The following is a 19,502-nucleotide window of genomic DNA, read 5'->3' as shown; positions in this document are numbered from 1 at the left end:
AGAAGGGGGGGGGGGGGGAAAGGGTGTAGAGGGAGTTCTGGGAGTTTTTCAGCTCTCACTGCAGGGTGGGGCAGGTGTATTGGAGCCCACACCCCTCAGGTGTGGGGGGGCTCAAATTTTCCCACCCCACTCTTCAGCACTGGCTGGGGAATCCCAAAAAGGAGCTTCCTCCACTGCCTTTCCCCACTCCCATTCTGAAAAAAGCAAGCACTGGCAACAGCTGTGGCCATTGCTATGGGAACGTGGCTGCAGGCTCCCAGCCCCAGCTAGACCCTCCCCCCATATCAACAGTGAGCTTCTGTTTGGTCTGAGGTAACACTCAGAATGCTTTGCAGAAAACATTCTGAGTTTCAGCGGGGAACTGAACTTCTGTCCCTTTCATTCTTTTAGATTGACTAGAAGCAAAAGTGCCTAGATACCATGCAACTAAACAATCTTCATCGCTGCCTATCAGTATATGATCAGTATTTTTAACCAGACTGAAAATGACTACTGAAAATCTCAGGGTGGGAACTCAGCAGTTTTACAGATTTAACTTTTAAGCACTTGCATAACTGTTAGACTGCAAGTAAGCACACTGCAGGATGGGGGCTATAAAACAGTCTAGAAGGGGCCAATGGAATTTAACAAGCCATCCAGTACTCAGGGTTATCATCTGAATTAAATCCCTCCTTAACTTTGGCTTGGAAATAGGAAATTGATCTCCACCACATGTCTGAAGAGGGCCTGGCTCCCCAGGGTACATCTATATTGTTACTACAGGGCTCCAAACATTGGTTTCATAAAGCCCATCCTGCTTACCCACTCCCACAGTGAAGCCTGCCTGAGGGAGCTCCTTGCTGCTGCTCTCAAACTCATGGGACACACAATGCTGAGTGTGGCAGAAGGAGGCACCCTTCAGGTGGCTTCATTACTTCATGTTTAGGTTTGACTCATGCAGATTGGGTGTGGTGGCAGCACACTCTGGAGTGCCACACAATTACAGACATGCCCAAAATGAAAGAAAATTTTACTGTGGACTTCTGCAAACTCAGCACCTTAGATAAACTGCCCAATTTGCCTTGGTCATTATCTACCTGGGCCTTGCTAGCACGTTACCATTGTGGCATGAGAAAAAACAGAACTCCTGAGTAGCAAATGCAGGGCCAAACTCTGTCTCTGCTACCATAGGGAGGGGGAGTACTCAATGTAATGGAATCTGGTTCTGCTGGGGAAGAACAGATCACGGAAAAGCTGCTTAGCAGCCTGAACTGTAGGAATTGCCCAGCTGCTGGGTTAGGCTGAAGAATTCCTGCTCCAGGGTCCTTCTGTGCAATATGTCATTACTACAGGGTTGTGGGAATATCTGGCTCACTATAGCTAATGCCTTCTACAGACTGTGCATTTCTGATAAAGCACCATTGCTATCATGAACGCTGTGTGCCCTGGAGGTTGGGGGGACACAGTGAGCTCCCGCAGGTGAAGGCACTGTTGACAGCAGAGAAGCAGCGAGCTCCTGCAGGCGGTTGCAGCACTGTCGGTGGCAGGGTGGGGGTGGGGATTTGGCCAGTGGTCGGCAACTACCCAGACACCACTGGCAGTGTTGGCAGCAGCCAGCAGCAATCAGAGACCGCCCATAGATGCCGCCAGTGGTGTTGGTGGAGGGGTGGAGGTGGCAAGTGGTGAGGAGGTACACTGCCAAGCTCAGGGGGTGCATGCCATATGATTGCCATCATAACCTCCTCCAGAGGCGACCCTAAGTTACTTCTCATGACATTCAGCCTTGCCTCAGATGAATCAGATCTTGTAGTCTATACTTAAAGGCAACTAAAGTAAGCAATATATCTTCCAGCCATTCCTTTCATAGTTTCATAGTTAGTAGGGTTAGAAGGGACCTGAGCAGATCATCAAGTCTGACACCCTGCCATGGCAGGAAAGAGTACTGGGGTCAAATGACCCCAGCAAGGTGATTGTCTAGCCTTGTCTTAAAGACCCCAGGGTAGGAGCCTGCACCACTTCGCTTGGAAGTTGGTTCCAGATCCTAGCCACCCTGACCGTGAAGTAGCGCCTCCTATTGTCTAATCTGAATCTACCCTCTGCCAGCTTGTGACCATTATTTCTAGTCACTCCTGGTAGTGCTTGGGGGACAGGGACTCCCCCAATGCCTGCTGGTCCCCTCTGACTAGTTTGTAACAGGCCACTAGGTCCCCCCTCAGCCTTCTCTTATGGAGGCTAAACAGGTTGTGTGAGCCTTTTCTTATGGAAGCTGAACCCGTAGCCTGCCCTCGTAGGGGAGTGGCCCTCCTCTGGACCCTCTTCATGTTGTCCACATCCCTCTTGAAGTGCGGCATCCAGAGCTGAACGCAGTACTCCAGCTGCGGCCTGACCAGTGCTGCATAGAGGGGGAGGATCACCTCCTTGGACCTGCTTGAGCTGCATCTGTGGTCCACAAATTTTGTACTCCAGTTCCATGTACAGAGGCTCAGCAATCTGTCACCTTTCCAGGAGCCTGGCTTCTCTCTTGGTTTCACTGTTCCCATTGGCAGATCAATGGGGTGGAAGGATGGGCAGGTGTGTAGGGTGTCTGAGACTCAGAAGATCAGATTTACCTCCTTGCTATGCTGTGCACTGTAGGAAGTGCTTAGCTTCTTCATGCTTTAATTCTGTATCCATACGACGGACTAAAACCACTGCATTGCCTTCCAGGAGTCTTCCAAGAGTAATTATGTGAAAGATTGCTAGGTGCTCAGAAACTGGTAACAAGGGCCATAGAAGCACCTTAAGCCCTGAACAGACTAACAGAGGGATGGCCTACCTGTAGCATGCATGCCACAAGTGACACAGGCAGCCACTGTTTGTGGCATACCACAGATCAAAGGAAGGGCAGGCAGCACAGTGGCAGATAGAGAAGGGAGCAGAAAATAGAGGAGCAGGTCAATGAGGGAGTATAGGGCAGAGAGTAGAAAGCAGAGCAGAAGATTGGGCAGGAGAAAGGGATTGAAGTGGCACTCAGGAAAGCACTAAGGGCTTAATTTGTAGCATGCCTGCCAAAAGGTTGGTCCCTACTAAACTAACACACAGCTTGCTATACTTTCTGTAGGTTTGATACACCAATCTAAATTATATTGGAATCAGGAAAGAACTGGGCATGAATTATTCTGGGGTGGTTGCAGGTACTGACTACTATTACTTGGTGGAGGAGGAGCTGTTTGCTTTAGCATGCAAATTCCTCAGGAAGGACAGAGAGAGACACTATCTAAACCATTATACCTTACATTGGTGGAGTTTGGCCCATTTTTTTCAGATATAATTCTCCATAGTTTAGGCGATGTTATCCTGGCTTAGGGCTGTGCATCATCTGTCTGCTAGTTTTATACACTGGTGTGATGCCAATCTAAGTGGGTTATTTGTTCAGGCCCTTAGACTGAAGTTGTGTCTTATGCCTCCTGTGGTAGCAATAGCATTTCAGAGGCTACATATACCAGGTCCTGGTGGAAAGAAGAATGAGCTTTTGGGAAGAAAGATAAAGTCATTCTGCTATGTGTTCCTGAAATATACACTTAATCTTAGCCTGAACCAAAAAAAAATTAGTGTCACTTCTGATTCTGCTTTATCTGAACCTGATTTTCATCCTGAGAGTTAAGTAATTTTGTGAAAACACCCTGAGGCAAATCAAGTGTAGATGATATGATTCTCTGTACATGTTCCACAAACATTCTTTGAATATGGATGAGGCAAAGAAGAGGGAACTATGACAAGACAAACAGGAGGTAGGGCAGGGTGGCGCTTTCAAGACTATCTAGTTCAGAGATGCTTGAGTTTTCCAAGGCAACAACCTACTTCATTAAGTGCTGTGAAGTAAGACAAAGTATCCCTTAATCCCCATATGGCAGAGGGTTCCCATGGATTGCCCCTTCCAATCTTGTTGACGTCTGCACGTTACACACAGATCTATAATGTTTTTCTCATCCACTGAATTGTAATCCTATACTGCTCAGCTTTCTACTTAGAAAAACTCTCTCTTTCTTTAACATAAGAATAGTTGTCACATTATATTAAGGTTCCCTTTAGACGGGGTGAATGTATGATCAATACATGTTACAAGCATGCACATGAATATTGTGTTATCTAGTGTTAGGAATGCAGCAGAAATGGCTGCAGACTTATAAGCAACTTACTGGACTTTATAGGAATGGATTAACCATTCATTAAAACATCCATGAATCACCCCCATATAAGTTATTCATAACTGATATTAAGTGTGACAAGTTTATCTATACAAATCTGATGCCAATTTAATGAAAATAGTTTACTTCAGGCACACTGCACCAAGACACTGGATTTTGGCGAAACTTCAATTGTGGCTGAAAAAAAAAGAACCTCCCACTGTCTCTCATTTGTGTGAGTTTTATCTGGTATTCTCTCTATCTGTCTGTACCTATGTCTATAATGCTGAGCCTTTCATTTGGCCTCTCTCTTTCCTGTCCATGTAAAGGTTTGGAAATTTCAGTTTTTCTCTTTATGTAACTCTGGGTATGTTTACACGTGACACTATGTTGCCATAGCAATGTGCTATGGCGACGTAGCATTGGCAGGCACAAACTGTGACGCCACGGCTACAGTGGTGTCCCTATGGCACCATTGTTACTGCACCATCATTTAGTATTAAAGGAAGTACAAAATGACAGCACCAAAAGCAAGTACTAAATGACGGTGCAGTAACAGCCTATACTGCACTGTACCAGTGGCGCATGGTTATTTTTAGCTGCTTCATCACTGTAGCTGTGGCATCACAGCAGAAAACCAAATGCATCCTCAGAGATGGGACTCAATAAAACGTTCATTGAAAACTGAGGTCAGCTAACTCAGTTGCATGGTTCCTAAGGACAAGTGGAAACATCTGCCTCCTAATTCTAGGCTCTGTGCGTACATCTACATGTGCACTTAACTGTGCAGCAGACTAATTTGTTGTAGTGTAAAGCATCACAGTCTACATGTGCAATGCTACAGAGTGCAACAAACTAATTTTCACCACTGTAATATAGTACTATTGGGGACAGTTCTATCTTACAATGGTGAAAATAACTCTGCCTAAATGCTCATGTAAATGATGACGCAGGCAGTTGTGGGCCAGACACCTACTTGCCACCTAGCCACAGGGCTTCATGTGCTGGGGCACTCTCATACCCCAGCCAGTCCGTCCACCACTTCCCGGAGCCTGCGGCTGACCCCCTGGGCCTCCTGCCAGCTTGGGGCTTACCTGCCTCAGCTCAAACTGCTGCAGTCTCAGGCACATCTGCACGTGCACCCTAGATCACAGCAGTTTGAGCATGTGCCATTCAGGTGCTGTGATAAACGCCAGTGCAAACTCTGCTGGAGTTCATCTTGTCATCTTAATGGCATGTGTAGATGCAAGCTATGTTTCTAAAGAACCTAAGCAAATGCTGGGTGCTAGATAAATAACTAAAAATAATGACAGATGACTTGTTGTTTGAAAGCAATTAATGACTCATGTTGCATATGGCAAAGCCTGTGGCTCTGGGACAGATGGCAGTACTTTCTGCTCACTATGGAGCAGTGCCAGAGATCTTCCAACCATCTTTCTCATGGCAATAACATGTAGCCAGCTGTACACTTTGCAGGGCAAGATGCCAGAAAGGGGAAAAATGGGATGGTGACGGTCAGTGCTGTAGCAAGGAGGGGATGAGCAGGGCGACAGCCCCAGACGCCGAATCGAAGGAGTGCCAACAGGCACTGTCCAGCCAGGGCAGGGAGTGGGGCAGAGTGCATGTCGCTTATTTTGGGGGATGCGGGGATGGGGGAAGGCTGGCTCCCACCACTATGCACTCCCAGGCAAGCATGTGGGGGGCATACGCCCCTTGGATTTGTGTGCGGGACAAGGGCAGGCTGCAGCTGCAGGCTTTGCCCTGGGCACCAAACTTCACTGCTATGGCACTGGTGACTGCCTTGCTATTTGGGTCCACTGCTGCCATGGGGATCCTGGCTATGAGCTGACTCCACTTTCTGTCCTGCAGACTGAACCCATATCTATTTACACACATATTTCTCTGCTGCAAGGATTTCTGGTGAAAGAGAGCAACTACCACTGCCAAGCTGTCAGGAAGCGCGCAGACACACACTTGTGGCTCCACTACAGAAATTATGCCACCAAAGTACAAATCAGTAGTGTAATGAAGTAGGGTAGAGGGAGGTATACCACCAACTCCAGGTGCTGGACCTAGGGGGATTGCAAAAAGAGCAGCAGCTGTGCTGCTGGAATTGCTGCTACCATACCAGCAACACAGTTAGGCCTCGTCCAAAGTGTACCTCGGGAAGACACCAGCAAGTGAATGGACTGCGACAGCTGAAGGCATAGAGGTGTCCACATACAACTTCAGCCAGTTGTTTGGCAGTGGCAGAAATGGGTAACTCTTCACTCAGAGTGAGGGGTTCTGTTCCCACAGAGAGGTTTTGAGTGTGAATTGGAGTTCTGCCAGGAAAACCTTGAATTTGTAAACTATATAGAGTCAGAGGAAAGAAATCTGGGCCTCTCTGGTGCCAGTGCTACGGGGAGGAAGGAATTGGACCATGGTTCACATTATTGCTGCAATGCCAGGGGAAGAATTAATCTTATCTAGGGTGTTTCTAAGGCTGTGATGTGCTCACTTGGCCATGAATGATATCTTCCATTTTCACTGTTGGTTTGATTAAAAATGGGCCCTTGTTTGGTTGCAGCCATCTGAGAAGAGGCAGTAAGAACCCCTGAGGCAGCCTAGAACCCTCAGAAGAAGAGGGGATTCTAAGTGGACCTTTAGGAAGATTCAGGGTATTAAGAAGTCAAACATCCAACAGATTCTAGACCTAGCTCTCTTTCTATGGCATCTATTAAGTATCCAAAATACCATTATCTTTCTGCTTGAAACATATGAATAGATTACTAAAATATCACTAATTTTTTTCCAGTGTGCTTACCATCCACACTGTGGAACAGGTGGTAAATTTTACTGCTAGCTCTCAAAGCTACCTGTGACCATGTCTGCAAGACCATAGATGATGCACCAGACTGACAGACAGCTTATTCCAGCTGCTCCCAAGAGCAAGCAGTTTTGCACTGAGTACAAGTTGAGACATGGTGCTGAATAGATGCAGGGTTGAAGGTTTACTCATTCTCCTTATCGGATCCTCCTAGCCTGCCATGCAAATGAGGACCTACCCTGGATTTTTAGTAGGTGTTCAATCACATAGTTCTATTGATTTATATCCTGTCTCAAAACTATAGTTTTTGGTAACACATGCATAGTGACAGTTTTCAGAAGTAGTTAAGAAAGTGGCTAGCAATGGTTTTATCACTTGCAGTTTCAAGGCCTTATGACCTCAAGTGATAAAAACCACTAGAGTTTGAATGATATAGAATAAATGCAGAGATAGGCCTGGCAGGAAAAACCAAGATACTTTTCTGAATATCCATGATCGTCCAAAGTTCAGCTGTAAGTTTTGGCTTCTTCCTGTTGCAGGGGAGAGGATGAAACTTCAAACTGAGGTCTAGAGCAGGATCTAGATTCCAAATCACCCTCTCCTTCAAGGACATAATAGGGCATTCAGCTGTATAACGTTGTAACATAACAAGAAACTCTTGCCCTTGTTATTAGGAGGGTTTAAGTGGGTAAAGGGCCAGGGATCAGGCACCTAATGAGGCAATTAGCTGCATCTGGCATTGGGGAAAGAGAGACAGGGGGCTGGGTTGAGGAATATAAACCCAGTCCCTGAGCTGGAAGGGGGACAATCTGGCCCAGCAGGCTGCAGGGTATGGAGTTCTTGCCTAAGGTGGTTGCCAGAGGAGGGCTGACCAGTGCCCAGGCAGTGCCAGAGAGCTGTGAATAAGAAGCCAAGGAGAACTCTTAGGCTGCAGGGAAGTATTAACCCGAGATTGTGAAAAAATTGTTATTTATTTTGTATTTATGTTTTGGTTAGGTTAACTGGTAGACTGGGAGTAGCTATAAGAGGTGATGAGCAGACCACAGACAAGGGCGCTTGAGGATGCTCCTCTAAAATAAGTACGAGAGGTCAAGCCCTGAGACAGGACGGCAGAGAATACAGAGGTACAAGTGGACCCCAAGAAAGGGATTACTAAACCCTAAAGGCTGAGGTCTTGAATATCAGGTTCAGGCAAAAGGTGTGTCCAGAGAGGAAAATGGGGTTGAAGGTGTGACAGCCGAGTCCCTGAAAAGTGCCCCAGTAACCTACAGGGCATGTCCTCTTAAAAGGGAAGTATTGTGAGAAGGCAAAAGGCCCCAGGTTTGGTCAATCAAGGTGGACAGAACATCTTACCACATGAGGTGACTACCGCCCCTCAAGGACCCCTCCTATCAACAGTAACATCAAAGGCATGGCAAGCAAGTGACAGGAGGCAAGGCAGGATTGGGAAGAAACCAACAAGTGGGGCGTATCTCTGCCAGTATTACAAATGCTCACCTATGCCTATCTGTATTTCTAAAGAAACACTGTAAATTTGACTGTTTTCTGGGATTGTTAGACCTGCTTAACACACATTACTTGACCAAGAAGGATCTCTTATGCTTCTCTTCTAGAAACAACAGAGTATTTTATATGCTGACTTTCTGTCCTGCAGGAAAATTGCACAAGAATATTCCTGCCCTGAATAGTAGAACTATCCTATGGGCACCACTTTAAATTCAGACTAGAATAGTTAAGAAAAGTAACAAAGTTGACCCATAGTATTTCATTTTCGGCTTTTGGAGTAATTGGATAACTTTAGAATGTATCTTTCAAAAAGGTGTCTTTTATTGAAACTGAATATTTAAAGCACAATCTAATTCCATATAATTAGTTAGTTACCAACTAGAAACTATTTTAAAACTTGGCTCCTTAGGCACAATGTGTGTGTCAGTTAGATCAAATGACTTTATTTAACTCCCATCACTTACCAGATTCTGAATTTAAGCAGTTGAGCAGACAACTGTAACAAAATGTTATAGTCCCCTCCTATAGTTTGGAGGGGATTGAAATCTATCCAGATTCACAAATCCATCTCTTGCCCTTGGAAATCCCTCCTTAGAACCAGTCTGTTTCTATTTGTCCTAGAAATAATTTCAGTGTGCCACTCAACAAACTGGCAGCTGCTTGAGACGACTGAAACTGCTGTGACTCCCACCTAATGGAAACACAAATTTCTCCTCAATTACTTGGCCCTTTTTCATCCTTGCTACCACAGTTTGTCATATTGTTCACCTGCTACATATGGTTGAAATAGTCCTGTGAGCTCTCTAAGTCAGAGACCTCTTGTTATTTGTTCACCCGTGACTTCTGCAATGGCGTGACTGGAATAAGAACAATACAAAGACATGACATTCTTGCTCCATTGTGGAGGCGTATCCGGTCAAGATTCCAAACAAGTGGTGTGATTTCAACTATGAAAACTGGCTTGTTTCTGAGGAAGTACTTGACAGGTGTCAGCTCATATTCATGACTTATGCAACTGCTGCTAGACAGTCCATCCATTGTGAGAGCCAGGAGAAGGAAGAAGAGACAAACTATGGTCGTTTGACTGGGAGTAATACCCTGAATCCAACACACATGAGATCTGACTCAGTGCCATTATTAGCATTATTCCAGCATAGGCACCTGTCCTTCACTTACCTGCCACAGTCTAAAAGACACTGGTAAGGAAAAACAGAGTAAGACAACTCATCAATAGGGATTGTATCATCTCAAGGAGAACTGTGGGTGGGCATGCCAACAATGCTAAACAACATATGTATTAACCTCTTATTTTGTCCAGTAATTCATCCTGAGGCAGTTTAACCCCTGACCCCATTCTTCCTCCAAACAGAGTAAATAAAGTGCAACCTAATTCACATCAAAAGCCCAAAGGCCAGATTGTATTCTTCCAACGAGGATCTAAGTGGCACTAAGTATGATGCTGTTCCACCTTGCTCGAGTCTCTGAAAAATCATTAGAGCACCTAGATGAAGGGGACACTTCATCTTCTCCTTAAGGTGTAAGTTGTGAAAAGCATGAGGATCAAGGAGAATCCAGGGACATTAAGCTTTTCAGGGAGTTGAGCAAGATGGAATAGGATTGCACTCACAAACTTAAATCCTTTAGGTCTGCTTTATAATTCCCTAATTGGGCAGCAACACAGAGCAAGTGAGAAGAGGCAAGAAACTATCTTTAAGGGACCAATCTGTAACATTAATTGCATCAAAATTCAGCAGAAAAAATAGGGATGGGCAAGCAGGGCACCAACTTAGGAGCAGGTACCGGAATTGCTCTTCATGCCCATGGTGTCTGTGCCCCAGCAGCAAAAGCAGCCCCACAGTGTTGCTCTTGCAGCAGCAACCAGGTGCATGGACACTGTGCTACTATTGTAGGAGTGACAGCCAGGATGGGCAGACTATGTATGCTGCAGCTCCAGTGGCAGCAGCAGCAGCAACTGAGGACTATTTTTGAGTCCCCAGCCTAGGTAAGACTCCTGCACTCCCTGCTGGCTCTTGGAACCCCTGCCTCTCTGGCACTCAGTGGCACCTCCCCACCACCACACCCCCACTTTCCCACAGAGTTTGCCCAGGATGCAAACCCTGCTTGTTATTCCTTTGTCAAAATTATGATGTTGCTACATTCAAAACAGATGGGAACATGCTTCATAATGAGCATCTGCCCCCAAAATAGAGGACCAGATCTAAGGGAGTATAAATCAGTGAAACCTCATTGAAGTTAAGTGAAAGGGAGAGCCTTTAGGGGATACATGATGTTTAACTGCCAGCAGTGATGCAGTTCTCATCATGTAATGAATAGAGCAGTAGACACTTTCAGCCTAGGTACTACTTAAAACCATGATTTATTTCTGTTCATGGCAGATTGAGGACCCTGGAGTTAAAACCACCAGGATATAGCGAGGTCTATCGTTATCTACATCTCATAGCTTGTCCCATTCCTAACCAAGCCCTGAGCTGGAGCCGATCAATATCTAAATGAAAACACACTGAAATAAAAAGCCTAAACTTTTTTAACATGTTAGAAACAAAATATTGTGTCACTTAATAATGTTTATTCATACAAAACTATTGGACAGATTTGACCTGAAGGCACAAATGGTTATGGTGTTCCCATCTCCACCACAAAACTGCATTTTTCAGCAAATTTGCGGTTCACCAAAAACATTCACCCAGGTTCAGTTCCTACTCTTTCCATTTCATAAGTTTGCAAGGCTCACAAACACAAGTTGCAAAGATGCTACATTTTATAACATCTTTATCTGATACCTTATGCAACGAGGGGTCACCCAATCAGTCATTTTTGAGCTGTTTGTAGCTGTGCATTTGTGTTTAGTCACAGTTATAAGCTGCTTTCTGTGGCCAGATCAGGTGAGAACTGTCACTTCTGTCTGCACCCAGGAGACAAGAGCTCTGAAAGCTAATAAGTCTGAAGTTGCTGCTGCCTATTGCAATTTAGAAGTCCCACTGAGGCGGTCCACTGCCTCATCTGATGGGATTATCAGAAGTGTACAGCAAGGGTGAAATCCACCCTTGTGTACAAAATAATGAAGCCCCACTTAAGCTTTATTTACAAAGCTTAAGTGGCACACAGATTTATGCTAACCCCATCTATGGGGATAACGTTCTCTCTCAGTTACATTGAAAACAGATAAAAGGTGGAAATAACACACCCCATTTACAATGAAAAATAATAATAGTACAGAGACTGGCAAAGTATGAAAAAAAAATCAAAACTGAAATGACACTTGCCTGAGATGGGAGAAGTAAGATTTATATGCATAGATCCAGGGGTTGTTTTCAGGTTTCTCTGTAAGATACTGGCAATTTTTTCTCGTAGTGCTGCTTTGTTATCTGTCGAGCAGAACTGGAATGTAAACACAACCCGTGCCTCCACTCTACCATTGCTGGGCCTGCAGACCAACAAAACAGAGGTAAGAGACTCACCATCAGTTGCTTTCTTTCTATGCTCCTGGCTTTCCATTAGGTTCACCATTAATTGCAAACAAATCTAAAGGAGTGTAAAGAGCAAGGGAAGTGCTGAAAAACCTAAGCAGGTGCCAGAATGCTGAGAAGGATACATACAAGAAAATTAGGCTGTGAATGGACAGCCTGAACAACAATTTTGTCTCTGGGTGCTTATAAATAGGTCACTAGTTCTGTATTCGGGTACTTAAATGAGTTGGTCACCTATAGTTGCCTTGGATTACAAATGGAGTGATGGATGCTCAGTACTTCAGAAACTTCAGGCCCAGATAGCCTACTTTTAGGCACCCAGCTTTGAAAATTGGGGCCCTGAGGAGTAACAAAAGAAGGAATCTCCAGCAATTACCTGAGTGGAAGTTAGAGGGAAGGTGAGAAGCTGACTAGAGCATTTCTAGAGAGAAGGTAAAGAAGTTGAATTCCAGCCTGATAGCAATAACTGATACTCTCTCACACACATCAAGGGTCTATTTGCTACAAATCCAGAAAGGTGTATTTGTGCAACTGAAAAGAACATGGAGATAACTGGATCCATAACTTAGACAGCAAAACCTCTACAATTTGCAGTGACCTTTGGAATCTTCTTTGTAAGAATGGGGAAAGAGTCGGTAATATTTTCCTGTGTAATAGCACTACCACACAAATATAGCGGCTGGATTTTTGAATGAAGAGGATAATTTTGGATCCAATATAATCATCTATATTGCTGCTATGAAAATTGATTCACTCACAAGGGTAATTAATTGTTAAACCCCACAGGATAAGCCTGTGAAGTTTAGAAAGTAACTCTCCTGTCCGATAACAGTGAAAGCTGAATTCACCCAAATTACTGGTATATACCAGATATGCTCCCCACTGAACAGGGAGTCAGATAAAGACTGAACTTGCCCACTAGTATTACAGACAGTCCTCGGACTTATGACACAATTAGTTCCTGAAAACTGCATCTCAAGTTGAAACATTGTAACTCGCAACCAATTTTCTCATAAGAAACAATGTTATAAATGGGAGATTTGTTCCTGAACCAAGGCCTGATACCCTGTTTTCATAAAAAATATCCCAGAATTTTGTACTCAATCGATTATAGATGAGTAATGTAGCTGCATTAATATACTGTAAATAGCAATCATATTGATTTGGAAGGGCTTCTTTGAGGTGACTTTGCTGGACTTTTTGAAAGGTTCTTGGTTGGTCTTTTTGAAGGGTTCTTGGCTAGAGTCTTCTCAGGAGTCTTGTCTGCTTTCATAAAGAAAGTGTCCAAGGAAGTTTGGACAGATGTTCTCCAGGGAGATGGGCGACACAGCGAACATGTTCGCTGGCGTGGCGTCGCATCAGATCAAGTGTTGTAAGTTGAAACTGACATCATAAAGTTGAAACAGGGTGTCAATTTATAAATGTTGTAAGTGCAAAACATTGTAACTAAAATGTTGTAAGATGAGTACTGCCTGTACTTATTTCCCTTCATCTGGATCACTGATTAGTAGCCTTAGGTAGAAGTATAATACTACTATACATACACATCTAATGCAGTTTGGTAACTCATGTATTTTTGCATGTTTTTTTCTGTATTTACTTTTCTATGGTTGCTGAATAGCCAAGATAGGGCTGTGTAAAGAGAATTTCTTTTCCAACCAGCCTCTTCTTCCTGCCTGATAAGTTAAGTGATGGCACTCCCTGACCTTGCTGATACCAGTTTCTCCACAGACAATTCTGTGGATAAGCCGTGACATTACCACCCAACCCTTTAGCATCACTGAATGATTCAGGCAGGAAAGAGAGAGCTTGTCTTGACAGAAATAGCTTTCCCATTTGTAATGATAGAAAGGGAGAATACAGCAAACAACAAAGCATAGGAAGCGATCAACCCCATGATAAAAATCTGCAGCAAGTAAAACACTTATCAAAACCAACCATGTTTCCCTGCTGCCTACTAGTGAAGGGTGATGGAGAAACGTATTATTATTTATATTACAGTTGTACCTAAAATATGCCAGGCATTTTGCAACCATACAGGAAGACAAAGTCCCTGCCCCAAGTTGCTTACACTCTCAACTAGGTATCCTGTCCAGCAGACTGTTTTCTTTGGTGTCAACTACAGGGTTATTATGACTGTATTTATCTTCAAATTATCACCTCATTATCTATCATGGGTGTTGCTCTGCATTTTCTGAGGTGTTCCCTCACACCCTGCTCTTCCTGTACTGCACCGCATGGAAATTGCCATCTGCTCCTGTGGGCACACCTCTCCCAACACTGATAAGCACAGTCAGCTTTAATTACTTGCCATAAAAAGTGCATTAAAGGTCCAAAGCCAGTCATAAGCCACCTTTCTTGATAAGTAATTGGCATTATTATGATGCACTGTTTATTCTGAACTGCTGATATGCATGATATATGCCAGAGAAATTCAGAACCAGAGCTATGTATAGCAGAGCACACAGCCTTCTCATACGAACACATGCTTAACTTTAAATTTAAGCAGGTGTTCACCTGCTTTTTGGGATGGAGACCTATATTAACATACAACATGAGGCATGATAGTAACAAACATTGGGGGAAGAAAGAGGAACACATTGACAGCAGTAAACATTTAAGGTCCCTTTAGTTATTCTGAAGGATTTGCCTGTGTGTGAGTTGCTAAAGAGAAGACTGATATCTTTTATTAGACCAACTCAAATAGTTGGAAAAAATCTTTTTTGGAAGCTTTCAGGTGTAAATATGCTTCATCAGGCTGAGGAAGCATCTGCAGTTGGTGTGTGAAGAACAAATACTAACTGCAGATGCTTCCTCAGCCTGATGAAGGGCATTTATAGCTGAAAGCTTGCAAAGAAGAATTTTTCCAACTATTTGAGTTGGTCTACTAAGAGATCAGATTTACTCAAAGAACCTTGTCTGCCTATGTCCTTAGACCAACGCAGCTACAACTTACACCCCTGTAAAGAGAAGACTTGGGTTTATAGGCTGCTTAGCAGAAGTGCCCTTTACAGAGAGATGCTAAAGCAGTGTTGCCAGATGTACAGTTTTACAGTATATTCAACCCTTGTACAAAGCACGATTGGGAACTATAAAAGTGGCTAAAACATGCTCAAAACAAGAGTTAGAGTGCTTGCATTTGTAGAACAATAGTCAAACATGATAAATTTTTCCATCTCCAGTTGACATTAAGTGTGTTGTCCTTCATGCATATGGGTTTGCTCAGAGACAGGTCACACATGGGCCTGTGCTTCTAACGCCCAGTATGCAGCAGCAGAATACAGGGATGTCAAAGTGGAATCTGACTGAGGCATTACAAATTCTAAGAGGTGACTGTGCATGAAATGAACACAGTGTTTTTAATTTACAGTGATATGATCATACTGTATATTAAACATACAACTAGTAGGTTCCCATGCTCGTCATTTTTTTTGATGAACAATCACTTTCATTAAAGAAGTTTAATTTTGAGGGTCCACTACAATATTTCTGGGTTGTTGTTTTTTTTCAAATGTGACAACCCTGACTGAAAGTCAAAACAAAGTACCTTTTATAACAAAAGAAGATTAAGGGTGCAGACAGAAGTGCAGCTCCCTGCTGCAACTGAGAAAGCTTTGCAAGAAGCATTGAGTTACAACGATCCCCCAGACCAAACAGAAGTTCACTGCTGGTTCCAGGTGGGAGGGGAATCTAGCTGGTGGGTGCAGTCTGCAGCTGATTTCCCATCAACAGCCCCTCTTTCTTCCCAGCCTGTCCCTGTTTTCAGAAGGGAAGCGGGGAAAGGGAATAGAGGGTGCTTGTTCTAGGAGTTCCCCACCCAGTGCTGGAGGTTGAAGTAGGTGTATTGGAGTTCTCCCACCTTGGTGGAGGAACTCCAATACACCCGTCCCATCCTCCAGTGGGGACTGAAAAAACCCCTGACTGAACTTCCTCTGCTCCCTTTCCTCCTTCCCATTCTGAAATCAGTGACAGGCTGGGAGACAGCACAAACACAAGTTACAGAAGACACTGTTCTGAAACTTCTTCATTTGAACCGTCATGCAATTTTTGCCCCATCAGCCATTTTTGAAGCTGTCTGCCACCATGCATTTGTGTTTGGTTATGGCTATAGGCCACTTTCTGTGGCCAGATCAGGCAAATACTGTCACTTCTGTCCGTGCCCTAGGTCTCCATTTAGGACATCTCTGTGATGTTCTTGCCTTGTCTGTGTTGCAGACACCAGCATAGATCTATATCTAGTTATGGCTTACTGAAGTTTACTCAGTCCTCTCCCGCAGATCATAACATCTGTTTTATGTATTGACTGAATAGATTAATATGCTGCCCTCCTCAGAAAAGGCTCAAGGTGGCTTACAATAAAACACAAGCTAAATTATAGAATTAGATAAAATATTAAAATGGAATAGTATATGTAAAACAACAAACTTCCTAAACAGTGCCCCAAAATGTAATCCCTCCTGCTAAAATCCTGCCCAATTAAAAGTTCTTACACTGTTTTCAGAAGATGTAAAAAGCAAAGCAATTCAGATCAGGTTTTTTGTGCCTTGTGGATTATGTTCCTGCCTTGTTCAACCATCAAATGATCATGAATTGGGCTGGCAAGATCAATTTTCAGAGGTGTAAGTAAGTATTCTTCTCATTCCTCCAGCAACTCAGATCATACCCTTAGAAACTCCAGGAAACAATGACAGCTGTTCTGTCAGTAGAGAAGCAGACACCATCCCAGCACCAGGATCTGTGTGAAAATCCCCTTGCTCCCAGATAGAATAGGGGTTAGAACAGACCCCACATAGAACAGGGGTTTTTTAGCAACAGAGTTCATTGTAGGACTGGAACCTAAGGCTGGATATTAGCTGCATACTTTGTGCTGCATTGAGGGTGTGGGGAAGGCCAGCCCAGGTGAACATTTTGGTACATCTTCATCTGTATGTCTTGGCTGCAGTTTCACATACCTCAGTCTGACTAAGCGTGAGCTGATGTATGTCTTTCGTAAAAAGGAATTTTGAAATGTCCTGTCCATCTGTTGAAAGAAAGGGAAAAGTTGTTAACAAAAAATAAAACCATGGATGTAAATTCCAAAGTACTCTGTGATAGAATCATTGATCAGGAAGACAGGAGAGACCCCAGTGGCTATCCAGTCTTATTTTCTGGAGCCTATAGACCAGGGGTGAGGAAGGTTTTGGAGCAGAGGACCAGATCAACCCAGCTTAGGTCCTTGGTAGGCCAGTGTTCCCAACCCAAACCACTGCTGCCACTGCCACTTCTTCCCAACACCTAGGCACAGTGCAGGCATAACCCCCTCAACTACACAGCCACAGTGTGGCACAGGCCCAGTCCTCCCAGCTGCCCAGCTGTAGAATGGGCAAAGCTGCCCTTCTCCCCTCAGCTCCACAGGTTGGATTCTATGGCTTCATGGACCATATGATGTTGATCCCTGTTATAGACCATAGGACTACCCTGAATTCACTCCTGGCTGATTTACAGTATAGCTTCTGGAAAAACATCCTGCCTTGTTTTTAAAACATCCAGCAATTAAAATAGTATCTCACTCTACAGTGCCAACTCTCAGCTCTTGGTTTTATCAAAGGTTGTGTAACCCGGGTGCTGGCCCAATAGTTGCCACCCCTGCCCAATATCAGGGATGCTGTAATGAGAGTGGGGCAGAGCTTCCAGCCAGCACCAATTTACTTTCCAGCCGGCGCCTGCTCCCCACAGAGCAGCCCATGGTCCCAAGAAGGTCTAACACTTAACTGATTTAACTATTTACACCTTATTTACAAAACAAGAATAATAGGAAAGGTTAATTACAAGTGAATTTAAATGGCATAACCAGAATCACAAAACAAACCAGAATGCATTAGTCAACCCTTGACTCAAGAACCACAGGTAGGTTAATTGGCAGCTTTCAGCCACTGCTGAGATGCTACCACAAGGAAGCAAGGTGCTCACTCCCAGCAGCTCCAACAGGCTTCCTGATAAGTGACAGACTGCAACAGGTTAAGCTCTTCTGGTCTGCAGCAATCCAGTTGTATCAAACCCCAACCCCACAAAGGGGCTGAAGGGTGACCCTCTGTGGCAACCAAAAAGGCAAGCAACAAAGTAGGCTCCTGCAGCAATCAGCATGACTTAAGCACAAAGATCAGAGACGCCATCCGATGACAATCAGCTGCAGAATAAGGGACAGGGCTGAGTCCCTGCTGGGGCAGTCGTGGCAGAGGGTCAGCAGCACAGGCAGCTCCCAGAGGTCATTGCTCTAAACCCCTGCTCCAGATGACTGGCCAGGCACCCCACACGCCTCGCGGCTCGCCAATCCCACTCCGAGCGCTGGCTTGCGCCCCGAGCTCCCGGAGACCCTCGTCCTGGTGCTCTGCCGCTCCTCAGGATCCCAATGCCTTGCCTGCTGCTGTCCCACTTCCCCAGGGAAGGTAAGGGGTTTCCTCAACTCACTGGCCCAGCTCCCTGCTCCAGATAAGGATGCCACCTGAGCTCCTGGCCACTGCTTCTCTGCGGTGGAGTGGGGGGCCAACTGCCACCCCTAGCCTCCGGGATGCCCGGCACATCCAGCACACTGCGATGGGGCCTTGGGGCACCAGCTCTCTGCCTCAAGCCCTGGTCTTGGTTCCCTCTCTGCTGCAGGGCTGGAGGCACAGCTGACTGCCGCTGCCTTCTTCTCCCAGGGCCTTTGAGGCTCTTCAGAGGGGTCTCTCTGCTCCCTCCGCTGGGTCAGCTCACCCCAGCTCTTCTTTGACTTCCTACGTCGTTCCTCGGAGTCACTGTCAGCAGCCCCCCCACGCCAGTTCGGCTGCTGCTTTTATCCCCTCCGGCAGTCCCTCCCTGGCTTGCAAACAGGCCAGCCAGGGCTCAGGGTGGCCATCCCCCTCCCATGCAAATGAGGGGATTGAAACCCCTTCTTTCGACTGGCTTCTCCTTTTCCACAGGGCAGGGCTCCCCTGCTCCACCCTTGGGGGTGCTCAGAGTTCACCAGCACTGTTTCTAGCCCAGGGTAAGTATCTCAAGCCAATCTGGTGAGCCCACATTGGCAGTCTGTTACAGTTGTTTATAAATATCCTACATCAAATGCACTGCTACAACTCACACAAGCCTCATTTCCTAAGACTGGCTTACTGGAAGGATGCAACAGGCATCCATAGGACATTCAGAGGGGACTATGCTTACCTTATGCTTTAATACTCAAGTTACCTTCATAACAGAGCACCTGCGCCTTGTCCCATTGAAATCATTGGTCAAACTCCCATTGTTTCAAATCAGTTCTCTTAAATGTCCTCATGTTCCACCCAAAAGATGAGCGCAATCATCCAAATTGTCCCAAGTAAGGAATTATTAACCTCAGAGTATAATAATTTATACTACTGGAGTCCTACAACACATTTGATGTTTCCTGTGGAATCATTTTTTGCAACACACTATATGGGGCCCTTGCAGGACAAGACGGGGAATCTGGTTGTCACGCCAGACGACAAAGCCAACATATTTAATAACTTCTTTGCCTCTGTCTTCCTCAGTAAGGACCAGAACTGCCGCCTCCCTGCTGGG

General features: G+C 44.9%; 1 long non-coding RNA gene across 1 annotated transcript in view; it reads left to right on the top strand.

Moving 5' to 3' along the window:
- Nucleotides 1-19,502, top strand: part of LOC109301242 — an 80,477-nt gene that overhangs the window by 45,996 nt on the left and 14,979 nt on the right. The window contains exon 4 of the long non-coding RNA XR_002098483.1: nt 11,833-11,926. This is a non-coding gene — a long non-coding RNA (uncharacterized LOC109301242). The remainder of the gene's footprint in view (nt 1-11,832; nt 11,927-19,502) is intronic.

Source organism: Gavialis gangeticus, unplaced genomic scaffold, assembly GCF_001723915.1.
Source record: "Gavialis gangeticus isolate Ggan-Ray unplaced genomic scaffold, GavGan_comp1, whole genome shotgun sequence".
Lineage (NCBI taxonomy): Eukaryota > Metazoa > Chordata > Crocodylia > Gavialidae > Gavialis > Gavialis gangeticus.
Note: the sequence above shows the minus strand (reverse complement) of the source record. Positions and strands in the feature narration are given on the sequence as shown.